This window comes from Octopus sinensis, linkage group LG6 (assembly GCF_006345805.1).
Source record: "Octopus sinensis linkage group LG6, ASM634580v1, whole genome shotgun sequence".
NCBI lineage: Eukaryota > Metazoa > Mollusca > Cephalopoda > Octopoda > Octopodidae > Octopus > Octopus sinensis.
This window is the reverse complement of record NC_043002.1, coordinates 8,707,792-8,725,291: the sequence shown is the minus strand read 5'-3', so window position 1 is coordinate 8,725,291 and position 17,500 is coordinate 8,707,792. Positions and strand designations below refer to the sequence as shown.

At 40.1% G+C, this 17,500-nt stretch overlaps 1 protein-coding gene and 1 non-coding gene across 3 annotated transcripts in view; one reads left to right on the top strand and one right to left on the bottom strand.

Moving 5' to 3' along the window:
- Window positions 1–17,500, top strand: part of LOC115212855 (puratrophin-1-like) — a 402,149-nt gene that overhangs the window by 3,261 nt on the left and 381,388 nt on the right. The gene's annotated exons all lie outside the window — the stretch shown is intronic.
- On the bottom strand, window positions 6,778–6,849 carry Trnah-gug. Its single transcript has one exon. It is a non-coding gene; the product is annotated as a tRNA-His (tRNA).

Here is a 17,500-nt window from a genome sequence, read left to right as displayed (position 1 = left end):
GGTTATACATAGACATAATTTATAGTACTCTGTGCACACATATATCATCATATATATATATATATATATATATATATATATACCCATACATACACATGTCTGTATGTATATATATATATATAATATATATATATATATATATATATATTGATATGGATATATATATATTACACTTACGGAGTGGTTGGCATTAGGAAGGGCATCCAGCTGTAGAAACACTGCCAGATCAGACTGGGCCTGGTGCAGCCACCTGGCTTCTCATGCCCTGGTCGAACTGTCCAACCCATGCTAGCATGGAAAGCGGACATTAAACGATGATGATGATGATGATATATATATATGGCCAGATGCACTTCCTGTTGCCAACCCTCACCTATTAAGCAAAGAATTATTTTCCCACAACCAGACATGTCCTTGCAGAATATTGGAAATGAATGACACTAACTTGTGTGATAGTGACAATCATTTTACAAATATCATGCAATGTAAAGTGAAGACAATGCTAGACATACATTTATACTAACAGATAGACATACATTCATGCATGAAGCATCATGGGTTTTCTTCAGTGTTTCTCTACAAAATCCTCTTGGCTGGTACAGGGCTTAATATTAGATATTTGTCCAAGGTACCACACTATGGCGCTGAATTCAGAACCAAGTGGTTAGAAAGCAAATTTCTTACCACTCATATTGATATATATCTGTTTCTTTACTACCCACAAGGGGCTAAACATAGAGGGGACAAACAAGGACAGACAAAGGGATTAAGTCGATTATATCGATCCCCAGTGCGTAAATGGTACTTATTTAATCGACCCCGAAAGGATGAAAGGCAAAGTCGACCTCGGCGGAGTTTGAACTCAGAACGTTAAGGCAGACGAAATACCGCTAAGCATTTCGTCCAGTGTGCTAACGTTTCTGCCAGCTCGCCGCCCCTTATTGATATATATCATCATCATCTTCACTTAACATCCGTCTTCCATGTTGGCCTAGGTTGGATGGCTTGATAAGAACTGGCAAACTGGAGCGCAGCACCTGGTTCCATTATCTATTTTGTCATGGTTTCTACAGCTGGTTGCCCTTCCTAATGCTAACCACTTCACAGAGTGTATTGGGCACTTTTTTATATGGCACCATCACTGGCACTTTTTGTGTCATTGACACCAGTGGGGATCACCTGGTAACCGGTGAGTCAAAGACCTCTCAGGTGAGAAAGGGAGTAGAATGACAGGAAGTGGCTTTGTGCCAGGTGAGTGGTTAGAGTATAACAGAGGGATAGAGATAGGTGTCTTACTATGGAGGTGATTTCTGGCTACCTTACTTTGAAGGGAGGGAGAGAGAAATAGATGGTGTTGGAGATGCATTGGGACCGACCCACATGTAGCAGTGGCAGGGTATAAGGCGGCGAGCTGGCAGAAACGTTAGCACGCCAGGCGAAATGCTTAGCTGTATTTCGTCTGCTGTTACGTTCTGAGTTCAAATTCTGCCGAGGTCGACTTTGCCTTTCATCCTTTCGGGGTCGATTAAATAAGTACCAGTTACGCACTGGAATCTATATAATCGACTTAATCAGTTTGTCTGTCCTTGTTTGTCCTCTCTGTGTTTGGCCCCTTTTAGGTAGTAAAGAAATAGAAATAGGTGTAAGTGGTACAAAAGGAGATAGAGGGGGATGTTCCATAAGACTGTGAGGGGAGATGGGGAAGAAGTGAGTGTAGCAAGTGATGGTGTGAGAAACTGGAGTGGATGGTAGATATGCAAGGGCATGGAGTGAGACATGTGAGAGAAAGAGGAGGGGTCTGCAATGACTAGTGAGTAGGGATCATAGATGGTGGGATGGGAGAAGTGTTGGAGAAATGGGTTGCAGGAGTGTTTCGCTGGAGGACAGATTGAGTATGTGTGTAAGAGGGGTGCATGGCTTCCCACAATTTTACTTAGCTTGATGTGTGTTCTCAAAAGCATAAATCACCAGAAGTCTCGATCATGTGTCATCTCATCTGTGAGGCTCAACATCCAAAGATCATTTCTCACCACATCATATCATATCTTCTTGAGTCTCCCTCTTCCTGAGGTTCCCTCCACAATTACAGATTGGTACTTCCTTATGCAGCCGTCCTCATCCATATGCATCACATCACCATACCAGTGCAGTCTTCTCTCTTGTACAGTACATCCAAAGCCTCTTATTCCCAAATTTCTCTTAACCCTTTCAATAGCAACCCAGCTGAAACCGCCTCTGGCTCTGTAGTACAAATGTCTTGTTTTCATAAGTCTTTAATTAAAATCTTCCACCAAACCTTTGTTACAATTTATGCTCCTAACACTAGCTTAATGATAACTAAGTTATTTTACTAAATTCTTTGTTATATTTAAAATTAATTGAAAGAAACACAGAGCATCTCAAAATAAATACGGTAATGAAAGCGTTAAAACAGTCATACATGCACACTGATGTTGCACATCCAATGGAGCATGCTGGCTTCATTTCTTCACGTGTCCTCTGCATTCACAGTCCATGTTTCAATGCCATGTAGCATAGCTGTCTAAACACAGACATCATACAATTTTTCTTTCACTCTGTGGCAGAGCTTCTTTGTTACCAACAAAGCAGCGACCCTTTCTTTGCCCAGCCAGTTCTTATTCTAGCAGCTACATTTTCAGAATATCCTGTACCACTGCTAACTTGGTTTCCTAGGCAATGGAAGCTGTCTACTACTTTCAAGGAACCCTCTGGACATTTGAGGAGGTCTGTTTTTTGTTCATTCATGGTGTTTAGTGTACCTGCACATCTGCCACATATAAAGACTACTTTCTCTCTTAGACTCCCAGTGATGCTGCTGCACCTCCTATGTGTCTGCAGCTTGCACTGGAGCTTCTACTTAGACCATTTCTACATTCCAAGCAGGGCCATCTCCCTGAAGATTTTAATAATTTGTCTGCTTTCTACTTACTAATACTTTGGTTTTTGCTAAATTAACTCTAAGACCCTTTGATTTCAGACCTTGCCTCCACACCTTAAGTTTCTTCTCTAATTCTTGTAGGGATTCAACTATAAGAACAAGGTCATCAGTGTAGAAGATTTCCCAAGGGCAACCAGTCTTAAATTCCTCTTGTATGACCAGGAAAGCTCTGATAAACAAGAGGGGGATGAGAACTGATTTTTGGTGAACTCCTACCTGTACTCTAAATTTGTTGCTACACTCATTGCTGACTTTCACCTAACTGACAACATCCCTGTACATGGCTTGTACAGCTCTCACTGATCACTTGTCTATCCCTAGCTTCTGCATTGACCACCAGAAAAGGGAGCAGTAGACCCTATCAAAGGCTTTCTCCATGTTGACAAAAGTCAAATACAGAAGCTTTATTTATTTTATTTTTTATGTTTTTGCTAATCCATCCATTCATCTTCTTTGCCTGCCATTACTAAGAGGTTCATGGGGGTAGGGTTGCCAGACACCCCTCCATACGGTCCTATCCAAAGCAATTGTCATTAGACTTTCTGGCTGGATTCCCAAGTATACTCTCTCTCTCTTTTACTCGTTTCAATCATTTGACTGCAGCCATGTTGGAGCACCGCCTTTAATCAAGCAACTCGACCCGGGACTTATTCTTTTGTAAGCCCAGTACTTATTCTATCGGTCTCTTTTGCCGAACCGCTAAGTAACGGGAACATAAACACACCAGCATCGGTTGTCAAGCAATGCTAGGGGGACAAACACAGACACAGTATGATCAACTGACACCTGGATTGGTTTGAAGAATCCATCTTGTGATTCTTTCCTGTAACATTCTAATCCCATGTCCATAATAACAGAGCTGTTACCCCTCAGTGTGAAGTTGCAGCGACTCAACCTGATCTCTGAGCTGTGCAGCCCTTTTGAGTAACCTCACGTCTACTGACTGTTACCATCCATTGTGCCAGGTGCTCAGTTTTATGCTCATGCCATTTGACTGGTTTAGAGACAAAACTCTCTGCACCTCTTTTCAACCTCATCCACATCGTTGAACTTCTATCTGTGCAGGACATGAACCGTGGCTTGATAAAGGTGGTAATCTAATGGTGCAAGGTCTGGATTGTAGGCAGAAGGAGACAACACTTCCAGCCCCTCAAATTCAAGTTTGCACTTGGTCACATTGGCAGTGTGTGCTGGGGCATCATCAACTATAGGAGTGCATGTCTTCAGTTGACCAATACCAGAGTAAGATCTCTTTACTCACTGCAGTTGTTGACCATAAAGGTTAGTGTTCACAGTACAACCATTTGGGACACTCCCTCAAAATTACACCAAATGACTTTCAGTTCAAACTGCCCTAGTTTTGATAACAGGATTTGAAGCTTAGCTGGAATGAAGCCACTGATTTATCATATTAGGATTATAAAAATTATATCCGTTTTCCATCACCAGTTATAATGCAATATTGAAAACAGGCATCTCAAGGATTTGCCAGCAGTTATTTACAAATTATTTAGATGTTGTTGAGCCTGGTCATTGGTCACTTGATGAAGAACTTTTTGACAGTGTCTGATCATAAAGCAGAGTTTGTTGAGGTTTTTGATTGATAGTGCTTTGTGGTAGAATAATGGAAGAAAGGGAGATAGTGGCAAGTTCCAAGGCATACCCTCAAGGTATAGAGGTCATAATTTAAGTGGCAGAGTATTGCCAAAGAAGTGTGAGCAGGGAGTGGAGAATGCAGTGACTGAAAACCTGGGCATATAGAGATGGTGGGAGACTGAGATATCAATGATATAATGAGCAGGGAAGGGAGGACAGGACAGGGGAGTGAGAAATAAGGATGGTGTATGAAAGAGGAAATGTGAGGAAGAGAAGAGATGAAGTTTGGTATGTTGGGATAAGGTGTGTGAAAAGTTTTATGTGTGAGTGGAACACACAACATTTCATTGACTTGGGCAGTTCTTATCAAGAAACTCATATCACCAGACATCTCAGTCCATTGTCATTTCCTCCGTGAGGTCCAACATCCTGAGATTGGTCCTCACAACCTCATTCCATGTCTTCCTGAATCTCCCTCTTCTTCAAGTACCATCCACTTTCAGTGAGTGTCACTACTTTATACAGACGTCTTCATTCATATGTATCACATGTCCAAACCAACGTAGTCTTCTCTCTTGCATACTACATTTGATTCCTCTTATGCCCAACTCTTCTCTCAGCACATTTGCACTTTGTTGTACATGCAAACTGATGTTGCACATCCAACAGAGCATACTGCCTTCATTTATCTCTCGTCTACACATATCTTCTGCATCCAGAGCCCATGTCTCACTACCATGGAATATAGCCATTCATACACAAGCATCATACAATCTACCTTTCACTCTGAGAGAGAGAGTCCTTTTGATGCCAACAGAGGTAGTAGCTCTCTGAACTTCCTCCATCCTATTCTATTCTTATTCTAGAAACACTAATTTCAGAGCATCCTCCACCATTGCTAATTTGGCCACCTAGGTAACAGAAACTATCTACAACCTATAGAAAGCCTCCTGAGCATTTGAGAGGGTTCAAGTCCCATGTGCTCTTACTGCTTATTGTTCCTGCACATCTGTCACATACAGAGACAACTTTATCTATTAATCTGTCTCCTAGCTTCTCTTCTGGCAGTCTGATACAATTCCTTGCTACCACCGTTTTTTCAGTCCTTCCAAGCCTGTTTTTTTTCTCTAATAGCCCTGTCTACAACATTGTTCCACCACCACGTTATTTTGGGTCAAGAGGGGACTTTGCACCATCCAGAGATCTGGTCAGTGGCTCTCAGCAGGTTGTCCTGTAGAAACCTCCAGTTGTCTTCTACCCCATGTGAATCTATATCCCCTTCTATTTCGTCAAAGGCTTCGAGTAATATGTCTCTAAATCTCTGTCCATTTGCAGGATCTTTAAGCTTCCAGACCCTTCTTCTCCATGTTGGTTGTCTTCTGGGCGTCCACTTAGTCCTGATCCTAAAGTCACTAACTACCAGTCTATGTTGTGGGGTACATTCTTCATCTGGGAAGGTTTTGGCATTTATAAGTGGCCATCTTTCCCTTTTTCTGGCAAGGATGTAGTCAATTTGGCTTGTATGTCGGCCCGATCAGTAGGTGACTAGGTGACTGCTAGGTTTCCTGAAGTTAGTACTGCAAACCATAAGATCATTTGCATCATAGAACTCCAGCAACCTGGTTCCCTCGTCGTTGCGGGAACCATAACCGTAGCCTCCATATATGCCATGGAAGCCCCCTGTATGTTGTCCAACATGTCCATTGAAGTCACCTGCCACAAAGAGAAGGTCCCTGTCATTTGTCAACGAAGTAGTCTGCAGTAGGGTGTCATAGAATCGGTCTTTCTGTCCATTGGGTAGCCCCGGCTGAGGGGCATAGCCCGATATAATGGTTGCTAACCCATGGTGAAGCACTAATCTAATCTTAAGTATTCTATCGCATACTCTGACTACCTCAATTACCTTTTCTACCCATTTTTCAGCGAGAAGTATACCCATGCCCCCAACCCCATCAGTGTTCCCTGCCCAGAAAATCTTGTACCTATGTTCTTTACCTGTGAGGAACCTAGCAGAACCTCCTCTCCACCTTACTTCTTGGATGCAGCACATATAGACACATCTCCGTTTTTTTTATTTGTACAGTTATTAGGTCTACTTATAGTTACTCATAAATATATATGTATATAAGTATTTTTTTCATTTTTATCATTTTATCTAGTTTCAACTCACGAGCTGTGGCCATGCTGGGGCAGCGTCATTAAAAGAGAAGGTAATGGTGGACTGCCGTGACCAGGATTCGAACCTGGGTTACCACGGCCACAACGTGGGGTCATAACCACTAGACGATCACAGCCACTTGTTCACTTTATAAATTTTTAAACACACATGTGTGTGTGTGAATGCCCAGTTGTAAATAGGTAAATGGTGCTAAGTCAAAACCCTTTTATATGGCTCTTGGACTTGAACAGCGATATACATTTTCATGTTTTCTTTTCATAGTTCCTATGAAGTGAATTGACATGTACAGCCATTATGGAAGTGGTATTATAATTGGTGGTCTCAGGTATGTACGGAATGGCTGTGCTGTTGAGTGTTGCAAAGACAGGGATGAGAATTAGTGTTGCAAAGCCAGAGACATTGTTCCTCTCAAGAAAGTCTTCCCAGTGGAATGCCACTGACCTGGCATAAGTAGATCCCAGGTAAATGTTTGTTAATTTGAAATAAAAGGAAAGAGGTCCATCAGAGTGGTGACGTGGGCTGAGTCAGTCCAAAGGGGACCATAGTAATATCAAAGCATTCAATAGTGGAATTTCGGGACAAATCATCATCATTATCATCGTTTAATGTCTGTTTTCCATGCTAGCATGGGTTGGACAGGCTCCAGTCTGATCTGGCAGTGTTTCTACAGCTGGATGCCCTTCCTAACACCAACCACTCCATGAGTGTAGTGGGTGCTTTTTATGTGCCACCAGCACAGGTGCCAGGAGACACTGGCAATGGCCATGATCGGTTGGTGCTTTTTATGTGCCACTGGCACGGAAGCCAGTCAAGGTGGCGCTGGCATTGACCACGTACGGATGGTGCTTTTTACGTGCCACTGGCACAGGTGCCAGGGGAGGCTGGCAATGGCCGTGATCGGTTGGTAGTTTTTCGTGCCACCGATATGGAAGCCAGTTAAGGTGGCGCTGGCATCGGCCACATACGGATGGTGCTTTTTATGTACCACCGGCACGTAAACAAATATTTGTTGTTAAAAGATTGGAGTGTCTTTTGTGCTGTTAAAATAATATCAGTGTCAGAGTGAAGAAGGGGTTCAAGTTTTATTTATGAGAATGAGGAAGACTGAGGCATAGTAAATGGAGATATTGAATTGGAGTAAAGAGGTATTAGCTGTTTTAGGGGAAGTGGAGAACCTGGTGATCACATCACCCATGCTGTTCCAGAGGAAAAAAAGTTTATCCTTTTTCTGCACGGATAATCCTATCCCTAATGCATTTATTAACAAATTCTATGTCAGATTTGGTGGAGCAAATGAGCCTTATGGAAAGTTTATTAGAGAAATCTGATGTGGGGAATGGGGTGTCTGGGTGTGTAGGTTCGGTTCTAAACTTACTTTCGCACACCTGTATACATAGTTGCACCTGCACCTTTTTCTTTGTCCTATTCTTTTGATCCTCTTGCTTTCCTTTCATCTTCTCTCTAAAAGACTGCTTCTCCCTCCACCATTTTCCCTCTACCATTGGATTTTACCAATTCTTCCAAATCACATTCAGTCTAAACTCTCTCCACCTGATTCTCCAAATTTTCCTCCCTGTGGAATTTATTATCACTTAAAATTAACTCTGAATTCTCACCTTCTTTGCATTCTCAGGCCTTCCTCTCTTTTTTCCCCTCTGTTATAAACACCTCAAACTCTGACATGTGCATATGCATCTATTGTTTGCCTTTCTAAGTGCATTACTTGACTAATTTTCGCTAATTAATTCTTCCCCATATTATGAACAATTCTACCTCCCTGGGCTTTGCATCAGTTGTATACCGCTTTGGACTTCTCACAAGTAATGTATTGATTTTTTCAAGCTTTTCCCCCAAATTTTCTCTCTTTTTTGTTCCTTTTTTGCTTCTGTTTATACACATTATACTCATCTTTATCATACTTCTCCCCCCCCCCCCCCCCCAACCATGTCTCACTAACTTTTTTTCCTCAAAAAACTATGTCCCTTGTTTCTCTTCTGTCTCTGCTCTTAGATTTTTCTTTCACCATTTCCTTTGTTCTTAACTTTCTTCCACCATAACAGTATCTCAAACCCATACCCTTTTCATTTCTATGCTGGGTGGTACATTAATCACTAGGAAAATACTTAGCATTTACAACCCTGTGTCTATTCTGCTTCCTCGTGAGAATGAAGATTTTTCTGTTTTGCACGTTCACTTGATTGAAGGTATTCAAGCGACTGGTTAGTTTCCTGAAGTTTGTGTTGCAGATTGTTAGTTTGTGTCACACAACTCCAGAAGCTTTAATCTCTCCTCATTCTTCAGATTACGTCCTCAGTTACTGTGTACTCTAATGCTGCTCAACTCATCCATTAAAATCACCAGCCTGTATAATGATGTTGCTGTCATTTGTTATCAAGGTGGTTTCTAATAAAGCCTCATAAAAGCAATCCTTTTGCACATCAATTCGTTCTGATTGTGGTGTGCAAGCAAAGATATCGGTTACTCTTGCTTTATCCACAACTAGTCTAATCTTAATTCATCATCATCATCATCATTTAACGTCCGCTTTCCGTGCTAGCATGGGTTGGACGATTTTGACTGAGGGCTGGCGAACCAGATGGCTGCACCAGGCCCCAATCTTGATTTGGCAGAGTTTCTACAGCTGGATGTCCTTCCTAACGCCAACCACTCTAAGAGTGTAGTGGGTCCTTTTTACATGCCACCAGCATGGGGGCCAGTCAGGTGGTACTGGCAACAACCTCGCTCAAATCTTTTTGCACATGCCACTGGCACAGGTGCCAGTAAGGCGACGTTGGTAACGATCACGCTTGAATGGTGCCCTTTTATGTGCCACTGGCACGGAAGCCAGTTGGCTGCTCTGGCAACAATCACGCTCGGATGGTGCTCTTGGCACCCTAGTAGCACGGGGCTCAAGTGCCAGTAATTATTGTCGTATATTCTCGCTACTTTGATTACCTTATCATTTTATTTCTTTGCCAGCAGCATACCTATTCCAGCCAAAGCATTTTCATGACGGTCAAGTGGCTCTTGCATATGGTCAGCTGTTTCTAACTACCTACCCTACTATTGTGCACAGCTTTAGCATGGTAAATGCTGGAATTGCATATGCAGTTTGGTACTATCAGTATATTGGTATTTTGTATCAAGATGTATTTTTATGATTCTGGTATTATTTTACTGGTTGTATAACCTTCTTTTATCACCAACTACTTCACAACATGGACTGGGTCTATTTTATTGTACCTATTTCTTTACTACCCACAAGGGGCTAAACACAGAGAGGACAAACAAGGACAGACAAACGGATTAAGCCGATTATATCGACCCCCAGTGCATAACTGGTACTTAATTTATCGACCCCAAAAGGATGAAAGGCAAAGTCAACCTCGGCGGAATTTAAACTCAGAACGTAACGGCAGATGAAATACCTATTTCTTTACTACCCACAAAGGGCTAAACACAGAGAGGACAGACAAACAGATTAAGTCGATTATATTGACCCCAGTGCTTAACTGGTACTTAATTTATCGATCCCGAAAGGATGAAAGGCAAAGTCGACCTCGGCGGAATTTGAACTCAGAGCGTAATGGCAGATGAAATACGGCTCAGCATTTCGCCTGGCGTGCTAACGATTCTGCCAGCTCGCCGCTATTTCATTGTATCATCAACACTAGTGGGGTTATCTTCCATGACTAAAGGGCCTTCTTCACACTGTCCCTACTTTTTATTCAGAGCTGCTACTCTTCTTGATAGGATGCCTTCACTTTGGCTTGTGAAGTCTGTGTCTCCCCGCATCTGGTTTTGAATCTTAGCCTGTTATACTGAAGTTATAGTCATAGAACTTCTACTGTAAATTGTAAGTTATCATTCTGGGACAGTGATAAGAAGGGAGAGGATTGAAGGGGATAAGAAGTGAGTAGGGATCGAGACTGTAGGGTAGTTCAATGAGAAAGAGTAGACTGTACAATTGTGAATATGTTAGTGTCTGGGACAAGAGATGGGTTGAAGAAGATGGAGGTGAGTCAGGTAAGAGAATGAAGATAATAAAGAGAGAAAGAGATCGTATAAGAGTGGAAGATGTGATGGGAGAGATAGGGAGAATCTTGTAAGAGAAGTTGGTCGGGGAGAGAGAGAAGGATCATAATGATAAGGAGAAATGGAGAGAAAGATGGAGATGATGAGGAGTGGGAAGAAGGAAAGAAGGAAAACCTGTGGAAAATGGGAAAGAAGGGAAAGGAAGAAAATGTGATTGGGAGATATGTCTCGAATAATAGTGAAAGTATTTCTCTGGCACCACTGAGTAATTTAGAAAGACATGAGAACTGGAAGCAAGCCAATAGCAATAAATGAAGAAAGAAGGGTATGAAGGAACATGAGAGGGGGAGAAAGCAAGATTGAGAGAGAGAGAGAGAGAGGGATATAGGTTGTGCATGCTGTCTGAGAATGAGATCTTTACTAAACTACCCCTGCGTAGTATAGGAGCCAATCGAGTGGATCCTGAAAAGGCCTTTTGAAATTGGAGATGGTTGACATTACTCAAGCCTTATGTCTAATAATATCTGTTGTTGCAAATCATAGCTCTTGTTAGTAAATAACTGAGAAAGCCCCCATCAAGATGGCCTTTCAGTCTTGCCATATAACAGCAACTGTGTGTGTGTGTGTGTGTGTGTGTGTGTGTACAGTGATACCTCACAGTACGAGTTTAATTTGTTCTGTGACTGAGTTCGTTTTGTGATTTACTCAAATTACATACAAATCAATTTTCCCCATTGAAATGAATCAAAATGTAAAATTAATCTATTCCAGCCCCAGCCAAAACCACTCAAAAAACGTTTTTTTTTTTATGGGTTTTAAAACAGAAAAGGTGAAGTTACAAGGGAAATGACAATTATAAAAACATAATAAAAGATAATGCAAAAGAAAACTGGTTTTATTAATTTAATTACCTTTTAAGATGGGACAATTTGTGTGCGAGGAAGACTGGGAAAGAGGAGGAGGATTATTGTTTGGAAGGAGAATCTCCTTCTATTAAGACTTCAGAAAGAACAATTTCTGGTGTTTTCTCTCTCCGCTTAGTTGAAGCTTTTTGGAGACACTTTCTTCACTTTTTCACACCTGCAGGTCATTGCATTAGAAACATATCGAGAGAAGTCTGCTTTTTCCTACTTTCCAGAATGGTACAAAAATGTGCCGCCAGAGCAGTGTCACTAAATAAAGCAGCTGCACGACCTATTGATACTTTTTCAGGAGGATATTTTTTTCTACAAATTCAGAAACATGCTGCCACTTTACCAACACTGCCATTATGTCACTCGTAGAGATAGCCTTCTCTGCTTCTCTGTCCTCTTCTGGAGAACCAATCTCTTCCACTGCATCCAAATGTTGCTGCTGTTGCTGTTGAGTGAACGGTCTTTGTCCCAGAGCTCGCAAGATGGGAGAAGTCTGAAACATGGTCCTTTGCTATTTGTAAGACCCGCAGAAGAGAAAGCAGGTCACTGAACAGACAGTAAACAACTAGAATGACCAACTTTGGAGTGTATCTGGCTTCGTCGACACTAGACTCATAAATTGACATCAAAATCCTGTCAGTTATGGTCTTCCGTCATTTTTGTGCCCATGGTTGCACTAGCGTAGCTAGAGTATGTGCTTCTCAGGGCGGCCCTTCCATTTGTTACCCCCGGACCCCACAAAAACACATATTACCTACAATGATAGCCTACAACAGGATGAAAAGTAGTGCCCCTTTAAAAGCGATACATGGGTGAACGAGCACTTTCAAGGCCCACCTTGGGGCCTCCAACAGGACTCGTCATCATTTCACTGTTCCAAATAGACACAACACTGGATTCAGAAAACCATTTTGTCATTCATAGGTAAGATGTATGGCCATCAAGAAGCCCCAATCTCAACCCGTTTGATTTTTCTGTTTGATCCATTTTGGAGACAAGGATCTCAGTCACTCCTCATCCTTCACTTGACCCTCTGAAGGCAAAACTGTGCCAGGAATGGGCTTCAATTCTATAAGAACAGCTGCATGCCATGTGTGAAGCATTCACACCTAGACTTAAGGCTGCAGTTCAAAACAGAGGTGTTCATATCAAATGATAAATGTGGTAGTGTCATAATTGTGTTTCTGTCACCATTGCGATAGAAATAGAACAAAATTTTGCTTTGGTAGAATTGGAAAAAGTTGTTTGCCTTAATTTTGGGACACCCTGTATATAATATATATATGTATATATATATATATATATATATATATATATATATATATATATATATATATATATATATACACACACACACACACAGTCGCCATGATAGATCGTTAGCCACTACACACATTTTTTCTCTCCTTGTTTTTTCTGTATCCCTTTCTCTAGAAGAGCATAGGCTCGAAACGTAAAAGACTTTCTATTCCTGAGCGTTATACTAATACATCTGATAAATAGTATTTTTACACCTTCGTATATTCTTTCATTATTTCTTCATAATGTTGGTAATTTTTATATAAAAACTTTTTTTAATGTTCTTTTATATAAGTTATTCTATTTTTTAGCTTTTAATCTTATAAAATATTCAACAAATAGGTACATGCCCAAATCGGTTTGGCTTTTACTTCTGCTTGTACTCTGTTATACATTTAGTACACATCTAATTTAATTACTCCTTACAGTTGATTCCATATTTTAGATGTTTTATACTTATCCACCTATAATAAGGACAATTAACCTGGTTTTTGATTTATTATAAACCAGGTATTCCTACTCAGCTGATAATTTAATTTACTTATAAAGTCATTGTGGAATGGTTTTATCATGACCACCTTATCAATATGCTAAACTTACAAGAGAAAGTTCATAAGGCCTTTTCTTTAGCAGCTAAAGAAAAGGCCTTATGAACTTTATCTTGTAACAAATTACAACCGTGTTTCGTGGTCTGCTACCACAACAGCTCCTTTATAGGATCCAGTTAGCTCAAGACATCATCAGGAGGAACCACGTCCGGTTTCGGCCCCTACTCCTCTACCGTTTTGACGTGGCGGGGCCCCTCCTTTCGTTTAAGTTTAATTATCTATCCTTTTCCCTTTATATTTGTTCAAAAATTATTTTCTAAATTTTTAATACATTAAATTGGCTAAGCTATGATACACCTTGTAACCCTAGGTTCTAATTAGAACTTATTTTGATCTCTTTCGTTTTCCATTTTATCCCCCCTTTTATTTGACAATCTAAATAGGCGCAGGAGTGGCTGTGTGGTAAGTAGCTTGTTTACCAACCACATGGTTCCAGGTTCAGTCCCACTGCGTGGCACCTTGGGCAAGTGTCTTCTACTATAGCCTTGTGAGTGGATTTGGTAGATGGAAACTGAAAGAAGCCCGTTGTATATATATATATATATATGTGTGTGTATGTTTGTGTGTCTGTGTTTGTCCCCCTAGCATTGCTTGACAACCGATGCTGGTGTGTTTACGTCCCCGTAACTTAGCGGTTCGGCAAAAGAGACCGATAGAATAAGTACTGGGCTTACAAAGAATAAGTCCCGGGGTCGAGTTGCTCGATTAAAAGGCGGTGCTCCAGCATGGCCGCAGTCAAATGACTGAAACAAGTAAAAGGGTAAAGAGTAAGAGTATGTACTAGCCACCCTTGTCCTTCCTCCTCATAGTTATCCCCCTCTCCTTCATCACTCATTCTCTTACTAGCAGCTCTGAGACATATCCTTTTATATCGATAAAACCAGATATATGATCACAATAAAATATAGTTCAGGGAGAACATCTGACATTGATTTATCACCATCAACTGGAACTTCAGTCAAATCCCAATGGATTTAAGGGTTGTAGACTATATGTTGCATAAAATCTTATAGATAAAATAACGATAAATACAAGTTAAAACTATCTCACCATTCCTTTTTCTTGACCCCCTCCCTCTGCCACTATTTTCCTCTGCTACTCTCTAAATTATAGTAGGCTTTAGATATACATTTTTCCCTAAATTCATTCTGCCACAAGCATACAGCAAATGGAAACAATGTAATTATTTTGGTTTCTAGTACTGATGTAAGTTGTGCTAAAAAAAAAGTTTGTCCTTTATATCGGAAACCTCCTATATGGTCGTCTGCAACTGAGGAGAGTGCTTTCTTTCAAATTGATGTAAGGTTTTTATTGATCAATTAAATGGAGCCACTTGAAATAGCCATAATGCATTGATACCTGGACATCCTTGTTACCTACCTGCTTACATATATATATATATATATATATGTATATATATGTATGTATATATATGTATATATATGTATGTATATATATGTATGTATATATATGTATGTATATATATGTATGTATATATATGTATATATGTATGTATATATATGTATATATGTATGTATATATATGTATATATGTATGTATATATATGTATATATATTTTATTTGCTTATATATATATATATTTAGCACAAATATATACATATATCATACTTCTTGCTGTATAAAATGCACTTTTTTTACCTCTAAACTTGTCAAAATCTGCTCTTATCTGGCAAACGAGACCGATAGAATAAGTACTAGGCTTACAAAGAATAAGTCCTGGGATCAATCTGTGCGACTAATGGTGGTGCAACAACATGGCCATAGTCAAATGACTGAAACAAGTAAAAGAAAGTATAATATATATATATATATATATATAATCAAAATAAGCAACAAGTATATCTGAGGTAGAGTGGTACAATTGTTTCATGCTACTTCATTTTATTAAACTCTGTAAGTATTACATCAGTTTTAAAATGTCGAGCAATCTTCAGCCGCTTATAGAAAATTTCCAATCAAACAGACAATGCACATTCTTATCGCTGTTTCGTTTGCCAACATTATAAAAATGGTAGATATATAAACAGAGAGGTTGATTTCATTCTTAAGAACATGATAGTAGTAAATTTACTCTCTGACTGTAGATTTTTTCACTTTGTGACCATATGTTTCCAATATAAAGGATAAACCTTTTTTTTTTTTTTAGCACAACTTACAATTGTGGCTTTAGCTTTTACCCTTTGTTAGTATGTCCCAATAATTTATCAAATTAGCTGTCTGGAACTTTTACACTATCAATTCTTTGTCCCTTACTAGTGTGAAGGAATTTTATTGCAAGTCCTTTCTGCCTCTCTTTTAGGGAGACCTACCCTTTAACTAATAATTTCACTGGTCCTTTGATTTCGATTTTTTTTCTCTTTTCATCTTGCCATTCATGCTGTGGTTAGTTTGATGATTCATTTGATCATCTCCATGTGACAATGGAAACAACTTATAGCTATTTGGACCTGAAGATTGGCAAAGCTAGTTCTGTGTATGTTACAATGTATGTAACAAATATTGCTTTGCTGCAAAAGGATCAAAATCAGCTTTACCTGTTCCATTCCTTACTTCCTGAGGTATTGACTGAAGTTGGGTTGATAGATTTTTATGGTACTATGTACTTGTTCTTGTGAAGTTCTGAATGTATAATTCTTACCTGTATTCACCTAATGAAATTGTTTTTTTTAATTTTTTTTTTTACATGAGGTAATACTTTTATTCATCAATAAAAAACATGTCTGAAACAGCTGTAGTGAACTACAATCCATATGCGAATATATATAGCTTTAGTTTTAAGATACATCTTGTGGATAGATGCTCTGGGATGCATCATTAGTGATGTTATTGGGGTCACAGGTGGTTTCTGTTCTTTCAGTTGATCCAGTGAATGCTTGATCAATTCCCAGTTTGTACATCAACAGCAGTGGAGGCGCAATGGCCCAATGGTTAGGGCAGCGGACTCACGGTTGGAGGATCGTGGTTTCAATTCCCAGACCAGGCACTGTGTGTGTTTATTGAGCAAAAACACCTAAATCTCCATGAGGCTCCGGCAGTGGGTGGTGGTGACCCCTGTTGTACTCTTTCGCCCCAATTTTCTCTCACTCTTTCTTCCTGTTTCTTGTCCCCGACTTCCTACGCAACCGCTGAGCCTGGATGCGCATTCATCCATCAATCGATGCTCTCGGTGTCGGGGGTTGACCTGCCTTCTCTTCTTACGAATAGCAAAGGACCACGTTTTGGACTTCTTCCATCTTGCAAGCTCTGGGACGAAGATCGCTACGCTCAACAACAGCAACAACAACAAATCACTGGTCTATTCTCTTTATCCGTAATTACACACACACACATGAAAACTATATCCATGAACATATATGTTGCATATATATGTATATATGTATGTGTACATACATGTATACATATGTGTGTGTGTGTGTGCATGTGCAGAGATACAGACACATACACACACACACTCATATACATGTGTTTTTCTGTATGTATATGTGTACGTGCGTGTGTGTGTAATGGCACATGGCTTAGTGGTTGAGGTGTTGCACTCGTGATTACTAGATTGTGATTTCAATTCCAAGACCAGGTGGTGTGTTGTGTTGCTATGCAAAAGACTTCATCTCATTACTCTGTGATCACTTTGACACCTGATGCATTGTACACATGTACACCTGTTCAGACAATGTCAATTTGATGGAGAGAATGAGCTAATGTGCAGCATGAACATTTGTCACTGTAAACAAATCTTTTGTGCAGGTCATTCGGCCAAAAACTGAATGCTCATTCTTTGCCTTCAATGGGAGAGTCCTGCCATGATAGATCGTTAGCCTCTACACACATTTTTTTCTCTCCTTGTTTCTCTCCTTATTTTTTCTGTGTACCTTTCTGTAGAAGAGCGTAG